Consider the following 13,261-nt stretch of genomic DNA (forward strand, 5'->3'; position numbering starts at 1 on the left):
GGCCAGGAGGTGGGCAGGACCTGATACTCAGGAATGCAACATGGCATAAACATCCCCTGGGTTCCCCTGGATCAAAGGGGATGAATAAAGGGTCCCCTTTCTTCCTTGGGCAGGCAGTTCTGGGACGCATTTCAGAAGGCTTCTAGAAGGTACTGTGGCCTGGAGCAGACTCAACTCTCTTGGTGCTCCTCTGGCTGGATGCCCACATCCCTGTCTCACTCCCCCATCTGGCTTTCCCACTTCCTGGGGATGTTCTCAAAGAAACTCGTGGCACCTAAGTCTCTGACTTAGGTTTTGCTTTGGGGAGTCCCAGCTAAGATGTCCCCAGCAGAATGAATCTGCAGTGCCACTCAGGGAAAAGCACCCTTAGGTGTGGCTCTCTTTGAAACTGAGGCTGCGCTGACCTCCCCAAGCACATCCAGAAACATCTACACAGAAGGCTTTGTAGACCCTGGGTCCCAACCTCCAGCCCCTCTGCTTGGTACCTACAACCTGACATGACCAAGTTGACATGTCCAATCAGGTCCCCAGGCTGAGTTCTATAAACAGCCGGTCAGTTGCTCCCCGAGAGTATGTTTATCTCCCCACAAAAGGGACAGATGACACATCAGTTACTTGAAGTTTGGAGGCTGCTTTGTTCAAATGCACAGTGACAGATCCACCAAACCAGTCTGGTGACCTGCATTTCCATGGACTGCTCCAATGCCAGCCTGAGGTCCTTGTATAGAGCCCAGAGCCACCTCTGATGCCAGGAGCTGGGACTCCCAGCTGAATAATACCACAGGCACTGCCTGACCCCAAAGAAGTCCCCAGGCCTCTTTGTCTGAATAAAGGTAGCCCATTCTCCAAGGTTCTTTTTTTTAAAAAAGATTTTTAGTCATAGATGGATATGATATCTTATTTATTTTTTCATGTATGTGGAGAACTGAACCCAGTGCCTCACACGTGCTAGGCAAGTGCTCCCGGCTGAGCCACATCCCCAGCCCTCCAAGGTCCATTAGCTCAGACCAGACCAGAGGCTCACACTGCAAGAAAACTGGCGCAGGACCCATCACATAGGCACACGCCAAGGAGAGAGGCATAGGCAGATTTATTGCCAGGTCTCTGACAGGCTGCTCTGCAGAAAGAGAGAGAGAGAGAGAGAAGCAGCAAGCAAGGGAGAGCAGCAGGAGGGGAAGAGCAGCAGCAATTCCCCCTTGAGCTTCACCTTTAATAGGCCAGAATCGTGGCCACCCATTAGGGGCGGGTTTCGCCCTTGGGACTGGCATAGCAAGCATCACCTGATTTTGCAGAAGGCAAGTTTCTGTTTCTTGGGAACAGAGATGGGCAAGTCCCTTTATCTCTCAAGGAGAGAAAAGAGATGTGCATGTCTCTTATCTCTCAAGGAGAGAACAGAGAGACCGGCACGTCTCCATCTCAGGGACAAGTAAGTTTTTATTTCGGGCAAGTTTCTGTTTCTTGAGAAAAAGAACAGTATTCATAAAGTGGGGGTGGGGAAAGGAAGAGGGCTGTAGGTATGCCAACACACACCCCATCCTGTCCTCGGAGAAAACCTCAGGTCCACCCTGCAGAACGCCTCCAGTTAACACTCCCCGTGGAATCGCTCACCAGAGCACAAAGATCTTCAGTACCATGCTTTGGGGCTGGTATTTAGGTGAGAGGGACATGTGTGTGTATGTCCCCAGATGTAAGGTTTTTATCAAGACAGTGTGTAGGAAAAGGATCAAGATACATTCCCACTACAATTACTAGAATATCCAAATCAGGATGCGTTCTGAAAAATATGAGTGGCCATCGCTGGCATTGAGGGGTCAGCCTCCTGCGTACATTGACTGCTTGTTAATGTCCACATTAATTATGGGGCTATCAGGGAGCAAAGCTTTAAGCATTTTACCATCTAACGTGAGCCATCCATTACACATTCAGGCATTTTACTATGTTTTAGTTGGATTTTAGGAAATTGTTTAACAGACCTGGGATGACAGGTTACAATATAATTTTCCCCTTTAAGAAAAATGGAAAGATGGTAGGCAGGAAAAAAAAAAAAAAAGAACTATGTTCCCAGAAGCGTTTTCTCACAGAGCATCTCATTTTCAGGGCCAGGTTAGTGACATGAAGCACGAGACCCTGTGTGATATTCCTAGTCTACATGGTTGTATTCCTGGAAATCAGTGTCCATTAAAACCCTGCAAATACACTTGGTGGTCGATACGCAAAGAGTTTAGTTTTTAGCTTAGATGATCGTCCACATCAACATCCTGAGAGAATTCAAAAGTCTATGGAATGCAAGACAATTCTTCCTTGTGAATTGGCCCCAGGCATGCAAAGCCTCCAGCAGCCCTGGTTCCTCACAGGTCGCCCAACCTGTAATGCTGGCAGTGCCCCCTCCACACAGTGACCACCAGAAACACACACACATACACACACACACAATTTTAAGTGCTACTGGGCATTCCTACTTCATGAAAAATCTGCCCCCAAAGAAGACATTCACCAAGCACACTGGGATGGCTGTGGGCAGGGCATGGGGCTGGGACATTTATTATTAATGGAAGGGTTCAAGGACCCCCATCATTCTTCCCATGAGTTTTAACTTTAAAATTACAGTATGTTCACGTACCATAAAATTCACCCTTTTAAAGTGTACAGTTCACTGGTTTTTAGTATATTCACAAAGCTGTATAACCTCACCACATTCAGAACATCTTCATCACCTCAAAAAGAAACCTGTACCAGTTTATTAACTGGTCACTCCCCTTTTCCTCTGCCCCAATTCCCCGCTACATTAACCTACTTCTACCTCAAGGATACATTTGCGTATTCTGGACATTTTATGGAAATAGAAATCATATAACATATGTCCACCTTTTTCACTTAGCATGGAATTTAAGGTTCATCTACAAGATCCCTGGATCAGTACTCAGTCATCCTGTGGCTGAATTCATTCATTCATACCATTATATGGATATACCACAATATATCCATTCACCAACTGATGGACAGTTGAGCTGTTTCTTCTTTTAAGCTGTTATAAATAATGTGCCATGAATATTTGTCTAGAAGCTTTCACGTACACTTGTTTTCAATTCTCTTGCATATATGCCGGAGAGTGGAATTGCTGGGTCATATGGTAACTCCCAAGTTTCACTTCTTGAGTAACTGCCAAACTGTTTTTTCCAAAATAGCTGCAATCCCACAAGCAATGTATGAGAACTCCAACTCCTCCACCTCCTCTTCAACACTTGTCATCTTTACTGTTGCAGTGCTGGGGATGGGACCCAGGGCCTCTCATGTGCTGGGCAAGAGCTCTATAAGATCCACCCAGGGCTGGGGATGTAGCTTAGTGGTAGAGCACTTGTCTAGCATGTGAGATGCCCTGGGTTCCATCCCCAGAACAATAATGATAATGATAATAATAATAATAGTAATAGCCACCCAAGTGGTTTGAAATGGTACCTCACAGTGGTTCAGGTTTGCATTGCCCTAATGACTAATGAAGTCAAGCTCTTTTCACACGCTTCTCAGCCATTATATATCTTCTTTAGAAAAACTCAGGGCCTTTGCCACTTTTGAAATTGTTGTTAAGTTATAAGAGTTCCTTAGTTATTTTGAATATAAGCTCCTTGTCAGACCTATGATTTGCAAATATTTTCTCCTATTGTCTTTCACTTAAGAGGGTCTTCACTTTATTGATGGTGTCTTTTGAAGCACCAAAGTCTTTGGTTTTGATGAAGTCCGGTGTGTTTTCCTTCCGTTGCAGTATGCCATATGCTTCTGAACCAGTTGTCCAGCAGCCCCACCTCAGTGGAACTGCAGGCCGCTATAATTTGAATAAAAGCAACATCCTTCCAGCTCCAAAGCCCCTTACTGGAATTCCCTAAATATAGCTTAATTTTCTCTGGATTAAAAATTCTCTCTCTGCCCAAGTTGAAATCCCCTCAGAATGAGTAGCACCAGCCTTACCAGTTACTCATGCCTTAGGGAAAACCATGCCATCCAACCCTTTTCCAATGCAGACAATGCTGGGTGGTGTGGAGAGTGTAACCACCCTGATCCCTGGAGATGTCAGCTCTTTGCTTACACTGTTGTTCACAGATTGCGACCTCCATGGGTCTTAGCCAGAAACCTTCCCATTCCCTACCTCAGATCACACTTTTGGCTTTAGGCACTGAGGGGCTCTGTTCAAACCTTGCTATGTGTCAGGATGGGGAGGAGTTCCTAGATGACTGATGCTGAACTGAAAGGAAACTCACCCTTATCTCCTGCAACCCCTTTAGCCATATGTGGAGAAATCAAAGTCCAGAGAAGGCAAGGAACTTATTCCAGGCTACACAGACCTCGGGGAGTTCATAGCTGAGCTAGGACTACACTGTGCTCCAGTTCCCCACTAACCAACTGTGACTTTTGGCCTGCTTGGGCCCCGAGGGCGTGGGTGATCTTCCTGGGCAGAAAGAGGCTCAGCCGGGTCAGTGTCCCAGAAGGGGAGCATCATGGCAGGGAGCCAGAGCAGCACAAGGTCCCAGGCCTTAGAGGGCAGGGACCTCATCTCTTTGGGACTACCCTTTGATTAAACCACATGACCTTTGATTAATAACAGCTGCCATTCAGTGACTGCACATAGGAGCCAGGCGCGGTGCCAAGAAATTTGCATGCATCATCGCACTGGTCCTCCTGACAGCCTCATGAGACTGCCATTAATCTTCGTTTAAGAGGCCACTGAGGCTTCAAGAGATCAGGTGACTTACCCAGGGTCACATTACCAAAAGAGCTGAGCAGGTCTTCAAACCCAAGTATACAGACTCCAAAGTCAGTGCTCATAATGCCCACGGCTGGGCCTGACCTGCGGAGACTCCTCTGGTCCTCAGCACTCAGGCTGAGGTTGGCTGAGTGAGCTGCTGCCCTGCCACCTGCATGGTCCAGGCTGAGCTCTGCCTGGGAGGGTCAGAGCCTAGGGTCTGTATCCCCAGGGAAGTCGCTTCTCTCTGCCGGTGTCAGAGCGCCCCCTGCTGCTCACTTCTATCTCCTGCAAATTATTTAATGCTAAGGGATTGCCTGGTACAAGAGACTCTAGGGGTTCCACAAACCAGAACCTCTCTTTCTCACTTTAGCCTCTTGAAAGCCCTCCCAAGGTGTAGGAAAATTAGAGAGAAAAATGTGTTACTTATATTCTTCTCAGTCAATGCTTCAGAGGTTAAAAAAACAATCTTCCTACACTCCTGTCACAAACCAGGCAAAGAGGAACTCTGAACTTTGCATCAGACACTGTCCGGCCACATCCACTCCAATCCTTTCCAGTCCAGCTGCCTTGTGTAACTGAGTCTCGTTTCCTCATCTGAAAAATGGAGACAAAGAGCCACATTTATGCTGGGAGGATAAAATGAGATGCTATAGTCTAGCATTTGACAGGTACCTGTTAATTGAGCTCCTCTCCTTCCTGAGCCTCTTTCCTCATCTGACAATGTCAGATGTGCTTTCTTAGTGAAGGCACCTGGCCTTCATCTGCATTCTCTCAATCAAGTATCACAGTAAGACGTGAGGTACAACAGGGAAACTGAGGCTCAGAAGAATCAAGCAATTTGCCCAAAGTCACACAGCAGGCAAGATGTACAGTCAGAATTTCATCACAGGCTGACTGGCTCCAGGGATCAGGCTCACAACTACACATGCCACAGTGTCTTCCAGTGGGAGATGAGAATAACAGTGACTTGTACACTCTGAAATGTTCAGAGTCCCTGCAGGTCTGATAGATATAAAGAAAAAAACTAGAACAACTAGGAAATAGCCATTTAAAGCACAAGGCCACAGTGAGAAAGTTCTTGGGCCCATCCTGGCTAACTTCCTGGGGAGGGGAGGACTAAGCCAAGACTCACTGTGTCACGGGGTACAGCAGTCAGAGACTGGTAGAACTGGTTGCCTTAGGGAAAAGTGTTCATCTGGAAAGTGTGGCATTTCCTGCATCACAGGAGGTGAGAGCAGACAAGTTAGGTTGGGGCTGTCACAATAATGAACACATTGGTGGGGTCTCCACACAAGCCAGGCACAGTACTATGAGCTCTCTGTGGACTATCTGCTTGAACCCCAAGAGCTTTCAGGGTGGCTATCATGAGCATGCCCCCTTTACACTTGAGGAAACCAAGGTCTCCCAGTAATTGAAGAAGGAGCCAGGATTCCTCACCCCAGCTGGAATCAGCGCCTCTGCTGCATACCCCAGCTGCAGCTACTCTTCCCAGGGAGCAAAGCCCCTGGCAAGAATCTTGACTCCTGTCATCTCCATGTGGATGGCCCTCCTGGATGCTCTCCCTGGAGTCTCTGCTCTGTTGAGGCAAATGAGAAAGAAGGAGGAAGCAAAGCCTGCCTTATCTCTGTGTCCCCAGCATTCAGAAGGTGCCAAATAGAGGGTGCTTGGAGAATGAGCACTGTGGCCCTGCTCAGGGCGATTACTTATGTCTCTGCGCCCCCTCCTGTCCTAAAGGAGAACTGCACAAGACACAGCCCTTGGCGAGCGCCTAACAAGGCCTTCCTTTCATAGCCACCCGAAGAAGTGGGGCCCAGCGCCTTGGTTTTTTTGTTCTGTTTTTTGTTTTCGTTTTTTTTTTTTTTTTTTTTTTTGAATTCTTACTGTTAATTGACAAAAACGTAACTGGAGATACTAGTGGGAGATGATGTAATGTTCAATAATGTATATAATCTGCAATATCATCTTTCTTGGTGAGGACATCTCAAATTCACTCTCAGCAGTTTTGAAATACTATAGTAATTATGCTGTACAACAGATCTCAGAAAATTCATTCCTCATGGCTAGCTGATTTTGTAGGCTTTGGCCAACATCTCCCACCCCCCTCAGCCTCTGCGGACCATCATCATACTCTCCACCGCTGAGTTGAGTTGTCCGTTTGTCCATGATTCGGTGCTGGAGATTGAACCCAGGGCCCCAGGCCTACTAAGTACCTGCTCTGATACGGCTGAGCCCCACCCCCAGTCCAATTCAGTCGTTGTAGACTCCACATATAAGTGAGATTCCCCAGCATTTGTCTTTCTGTGCCTGATTTATTTCACTTAGCATAATGTCCACTGGGTTCATCTAGTTTGTCGCAAATGACATAATTTTCTTCTTTTGAAGGCTGAATGGTATTCCATTATGTCCCCCCCAAAAAAAATATCTTCTAAAAATAACTATCATTGTTTCTTTGACTTCTAATCTCAAGAACCAACACTTTTTATCATACTCAAGAAAAATGAAAGAAAGAGAAATGTTGTTGGAATGATATAACAATGTCATATTACTATAGAGTTTTTAATGCTTATTCTTTCATATTCAGTACAGTATCTATGGCTCTGTACAGACAGGTAACAATGTGCTGTGAGCTGGTATGTGACCATGGACCACATTTTGAGTAGCACTAGTCCAAAGAGGGCAAACAACAGGTAAGAGATCCCAAAGTCATGAGGATCCATTTCATCAGGTGGATGACACAAGGATTCCTGTGTCATTTCTGATTCAAGTCCTGCTGCTGATTCAGGGTACAGCCCCAGGGACGGTGTCCCAAAGATAGTGCCCACCTAGACTCAGCCCACCCCCTCGGTGAGGGGCAGTCAGAAAGCAGGAAACCTGAGGCTGTCTGAGTCAAGGAGCCAAGAAGGCCTCTGAACAAGGCTCATAAATGAATATCGCCATCAGGACAGTAACCACTAGTTCATGGATCCATGAGGCACTTGAAACATGGTTAGTGCCACATGTTGAAATGGCAGTATTTTGAATATATTGTGTTAAGCAAAATATATTATTAAAAATCAATTTCAATTGTTCTTTGAATTTTTAATGTGACCACTAGAAAATCTGAAATTACCTATGTGGCCTAGGGTATAGCTTGAGGGTAGCACACTTGCCTAACATGTGCAAGACCCTGGATTCATCCCAGCACCACAAAACAAACAAACAAATTATTGAAATTAGCTATGTGGTGCCCACTCTGTTTCTCTTGGACAGTGCTGCTCTGGGCTTGGCCCATCTCCTCTCCCACAGCCAGCTGCCTCATACTGTAGTCCACCCACACCATGTTCCTGCAGAAATGTCCAGCTACTCTGTGCTATTTTGAGAAGCTTTCTCTGTAGAAAGCATCTCCTCCTCCAGGAAGTCTCCCAGCAACCTTCCCACAGCCACCCTTCTTCCCTCCCCTACCTCCCATCCATGGTCATTCCTTACGAAGCCCTCCTAGACCACTATGACCCTTGCAGTTCTCTTATTATACCAGATAGGAGACTTCTAAGCCTTAGGACAAGATTCTAACAATCCCTGCATCTCTGGCACCAAAAGCACTGTCTGCCTAGTAGATAAGTGAAAACAGGTTGACTTATTCCATAAGTGAATGAGTTAGTCAGTGAATGAATCTAGTCCTAGAACTTAAAACTCCTGCATCTAAGGAGGAGCAGACTGTCAGACAGATTACCAAGACTAGAACCTAGGAATAAAGAAGCTCAGCAGTGAGAACTGGGCACCAGATGACAGGCTAGGCTCAGTCACCTGCTCCAGCAGTGAGTCCCTCCCTTTTACCAACCTTGCTGAGCACTCACTCCCAAACCAGGCCTCAGTAAAATCAGACACGGCAACATGAACGTCTGGGGTTACTTACACTACATCTACCTACCCAGGACCACCAAGGACATGCCACTGGGCCACCTCCTCCAGAGGATGCAAACTCGACTAGCCAGACAAACCATGACTGCGGATACAGCTGCATAGAGTCCAGGGGAGGCAATGGCTGTGGGAAGTTAGAGAGGTAGGACATGCTCAGCCAAAAGGACAGTGGCTGCAGCCAACCATCCCAATCCTGTGATTTATTTGTTTGTTTGCTTTTATTTAGAGTTGAGGGTTTCACTATGTTTTCCAGGCTGACCTTGCAGGATCAATCAATCCTCCTGCTTTAGCCTCCCAAGGAGCTGAGATTATAGGCATGAGCCATCATGCCCAGCCCCATGATTTTTAAAGAGTAGCCAGAAATCTAGAATTTATTGTAATGTTTCCCAACTTTTGTAATTCTATACATCATGCTTCTTGAAACTTACCCAAAGAAGATGAAAATTTACATACATAAACCTGCACACAGATGTTTATAGCAGCTTTACTAATAATTGTCAAAACTTAGAAGCAACCAAGATGTCCTTCAGTGGGTGAATGGATAAACTGTGGAATATCCAGACAATGGGATTTCCATTCGGTGCTAAAAAGAAATGAGCTATCAAACCATGAAAAGACACGGGGGAACATTAAAGGCATATTACCAAGCGAGAGAAGCCAATCTGGAAAGGCAACAAATGATTCCAACTATATGACATTATGAAACTTTGGAGACAGAACCAGGCGTGGTGGTGCATGCCTGTAATCTCAGCGACTCAGGAGGCTGAGGCAGAAGGACCACAGGTTCAAGGCCAGTCTCAGCAACTTAGCAAGACCCTGTCTCAAAAAATAAAGTTCTCTACTTTCTCAGCACGCTTAACTTACATTGAATTAATAATTTAAAAAAAACTAAAGAGACAGTAAAGAAAAATAGTGGGGTTGGGAAGAGAGAACGAGAGGGTGGAGGAGGGAATTTTTAGGGCAGTGAAACTACTTTATATGATGCTGCAATAGGGGATACATGACATTCTCTAAACTCATGAATGTACAACACCAAGAGCAAACTCTAATATAAACCACGGACTTCAGGGATCAGTGTGGGTTCACTGATTGTAACTGTACCCAGCCCCCACCTCATGCAATTTTTGTCGTTCTTTTGAAAATGGAGTCACACTGTGTTGCCCGCATTGGTCTCATCATACTCCTGGGTACAAGTGAGTCTCCTGTCTCAGCCTCCCAACTAATTGAGACCATAGGCTATGGGACTTTCAGGGATGTACCAAATTGACAAACTTCATGACCACTGATTAGGAGTCAGGAGGTCAAGCTCAGTCACCACATCATGTGTGACCATGGCTGTATCACCTCTTCTGAGCTACCTCTTCCACAAATATAAAAAACAAGAAAGCTGGCTGCTCTCTGAGGTCTTTTCTAAACCTAGCATGCTGTGCTTCTCGGGGAAGATCCATTGCTGCCCTATGGTAGGGGCAGCCAGACTAGTGCAAACCAAAAGGAGAATCGGGGAGTCAATGGAAATGGGCCGGCATTGGGTATTGCAGGCTGTCCCTAGGGCTGCTTGGGGATAAGAAGAAATCCCAGGCTGGAGAGATGAGGGGAGGCTTCTGGAAGGAGCAGCCAGTAAGGATGCTGTGGTGGGGAGAGAAGCTGCAGACTGGCTGGGTGAAGGCTTTTGCTGGAACAGGAAGAGCCTAGAGGGAAGGGGAAAGAGCAGGACCCCAGTCCAGCTCACCCTGCCCCGCTGTCTCTGGGCCCCTCCTGCCTCTAGTTAAAGCAAATCCAACTGCCTGAAAGAAAGTAAACAGCTGTGGGGCGAGGAGCAAGCACTTCCACCCAGCCCAGCCAAGGTGATCGGTCTGCAAGCTGTTGACAGAGAAAAAGTCATCAATTTTTCATTACCCAGCTAAGGCAACAGAGTGTCTCAGATGTCAACAGTTTCCAGGCAACAAAGACAAACCAAATACACAGTCCCCTCACCTGAAAAGATGCTTCCTTTACAAGCACCTCTGGGATGGGGGTGGGGGAAGTGACAGGCAGAAGCAGGGGAAGCCACTGGGCAGCTGTAGCATCTGGGGCCTGTGGGCATCTGCGATGACCCCATTAGCAGATCTTGTCTGATGATGACTCAAGGAAGAACCTGCCTTTGGGGAGGCTTCAGGCCTGAGATATCAGAGCAAGAATGGAGTCGGGGCAAGGCTTACTCATTCATTTAAACAAACATTCTTGAGCGAGCACCAGACATGGGCTCAGGCCACAGCCTTGGCCTAGCTGGGGAGATGAGTGTGCAGATGACTTCCCCTCAATGCATGGATGAGAAACTGAAAGGCAGAGAGAGGAAGTGACTGTCCCAAGATCACACGGCCACTTAGAGCCAACTTGAACAGGAACCCACAGCCCAAGGTATCATGAGACTGAACCATAAGGGCCCCCCAAATGTCACGGGACCATGCACATGGAAGGAGCCTCCTCAAGTGGCTGACACAAACATGGTTTTGTCCAGAACTAACACAGGGAGCTTTCTAGAGACCTTCAGAAAAAAATGTTCAGTTGCTGAGTCCAAAAACTAAAAGGAGATCGTTACAACCTCTTCTGGTGCATATGTTATTGTTGTTTTTAACTCTCAGGTGATTCTAACCAAAACAGAAAGGCCCTTGCCAGAGTTCTGTTCCCAGTGTAGTGTCAGGCCCCAGCTCTGAGGATGTCTCCTGTGTTTGTGTTAACGTTTCCCAGTGAATGTCAATGGAGGCTCAAGAATAAGTCAACACAGGTCTCCCCATAAATGCCAAGGCTTGTTAGCAGAGTAAACCGTGTGCTTAGCCTGTCTTAAAAGAATCTTTGCTGAGTAAACAGAAGAAAGGCTTTACTTGAGAGTAAACAGAGAAAGGAGCTGAAGCAGCCCCACAGGCGGAAGGTGACTCCACTGGCACAGGCCACAGAGAGCGAAGCCAGGATTGGTCGTGCATGAGCCAGAGCGTCCTTGCAAGCCCTTCATGCCAAGGCAAGAAAACCAGGGGCAGAGAGGGCCTGAGGTTTGTCTAATGTCACACAGCTCACTGAAGCAGAGCCAGGCCTCTCTTCCCAGATAGCTTCTGCCCTCCCCAGAAGCCACTTCTCTTGGTGAGCAGGCAAAAACCCAGACTCCAAAAGAATCAGCAGAAAGCAAGACCCATGATCAGATCCTTTGCTCTGAAATTTTCAGAAACTGATGTCTTGATCTCCCCAGTGCAAATTTGTATTTAAAGAAGACTTCAAGGAAATGAAGCTCTAATTATGGCATGTCCAAAATGAAAGCAGTAAAGAAAATATTTTTGTTTCCAATAGGTCACCAACTTTTTATCTCTAATGCTCAAGCTGATCCAATATTATCCTTGGTGGTGACAGATAAGAAAACAAGCCTTAATAGGTTCTGATCTTTGAACACACCCCACAACTTCCTTGATGGCCTTATTTACATGAGCTTCTCATTTTCCCAAGTAAAGAAGCATCATGGTCTAAAATCTTTGACCCATAAACTTGTTAGGCTCAAAAATAACTTGGGTACAATCACTGACTTAAAATCATCTCAAATAACTTTTTTTTTATGTCACACACACACACACATACACACACACACAAAATCCTTCAAATATACTACTTTTAATTTAATTCATGGATTCCTTTTCCTCTTCTAAAAAGTATTTGAGGGCATAGATCAAAGTACAAATATGCAGTAAAGTCAATAAAAGAGCCACAGAATTAAAAAAAAAAAAAATCAGTACCAAATAGGGAAGGAGGAGGCAGATACACTATCCATTTGGGTCAGTTTAAATGCCTGGATCAGGCAACAAGCTGGGTGCTGATTTTCTCAGGAGTTGAAACAGAGAGGAAAGTGCAACATGTGGTGGAGCTCTCGTGTTATCACAAAGAAGAATGACAAACAGGGGACAGACTTCCCCTGGGCCTCAATTTCATAAGAATTTTCCACACGAGACCTTATTTAGGGGACACAACAGCCTCCACGAAGTTTTGCAGCAAAAGTATTCATGTGGCCATTTCTTCCAACAACTTTGGAGGAAAGCCAAGGGTGCTCCAGATCACACAATGGCTCAGTAACATCCTTCTTTGTTTTTAGACAAGAAATGAACTTGAATGTATTAAGAGAAGTCAGTGTGTGCTAAGTAAATGCCAAGGGAAGCAAGACCATGTTAAAGTGCACTTGGTTTTCCTCTTGTCTGGGTCACAGATAGGCATGCAAACATGCCTCTCCTTCCCAAGGTGTGGCTTACACTCACTCTTTGGCCACTCAGCTGCCCAGTCCTGATTGCACAACTCACACCCCAGCCCAGGCACACTCTCGGTAAAGAGGCTAATCCGAGCTGCCATTCTCATGTCTGGCCACTATACAGCAGCACTGAGCCAGGATCTGGAAGACAAATTCCTTCTGTAAGCAAAGCCATCCAGCATGTACACATTTCTGCCAATCTACTCATTTCATTAATCCTGAAAACCCAATATTTGACCTTCCTCGTAAATATTTAAAAGGTATAAAAATAAAACAGCAACTCTAATAGTAAGAATTACTTCTATGATTCCTTTTTTAATTTTTATGAGAGAGCAAAGAAATACTAACTTTTGTTGCTGTTTTGTCCT

This window comes from Marmota monax, unplaced genomic scaffold (assembly GCF_021218885.2).
Source record: "Marmota monax isolate L192 unplaced genomic scaffold, Marmota_monax_Labrador192_F-V1.1 WCK01_AAM20220418_F8-fsc00078, whole genome shotgun sequence".
NCBI classification, from domain to species: Eukaryota; Metazoa; Chordata; class Mammalia; order Rodentia; family Sciuridae; genus Marmota; species Marmota monax.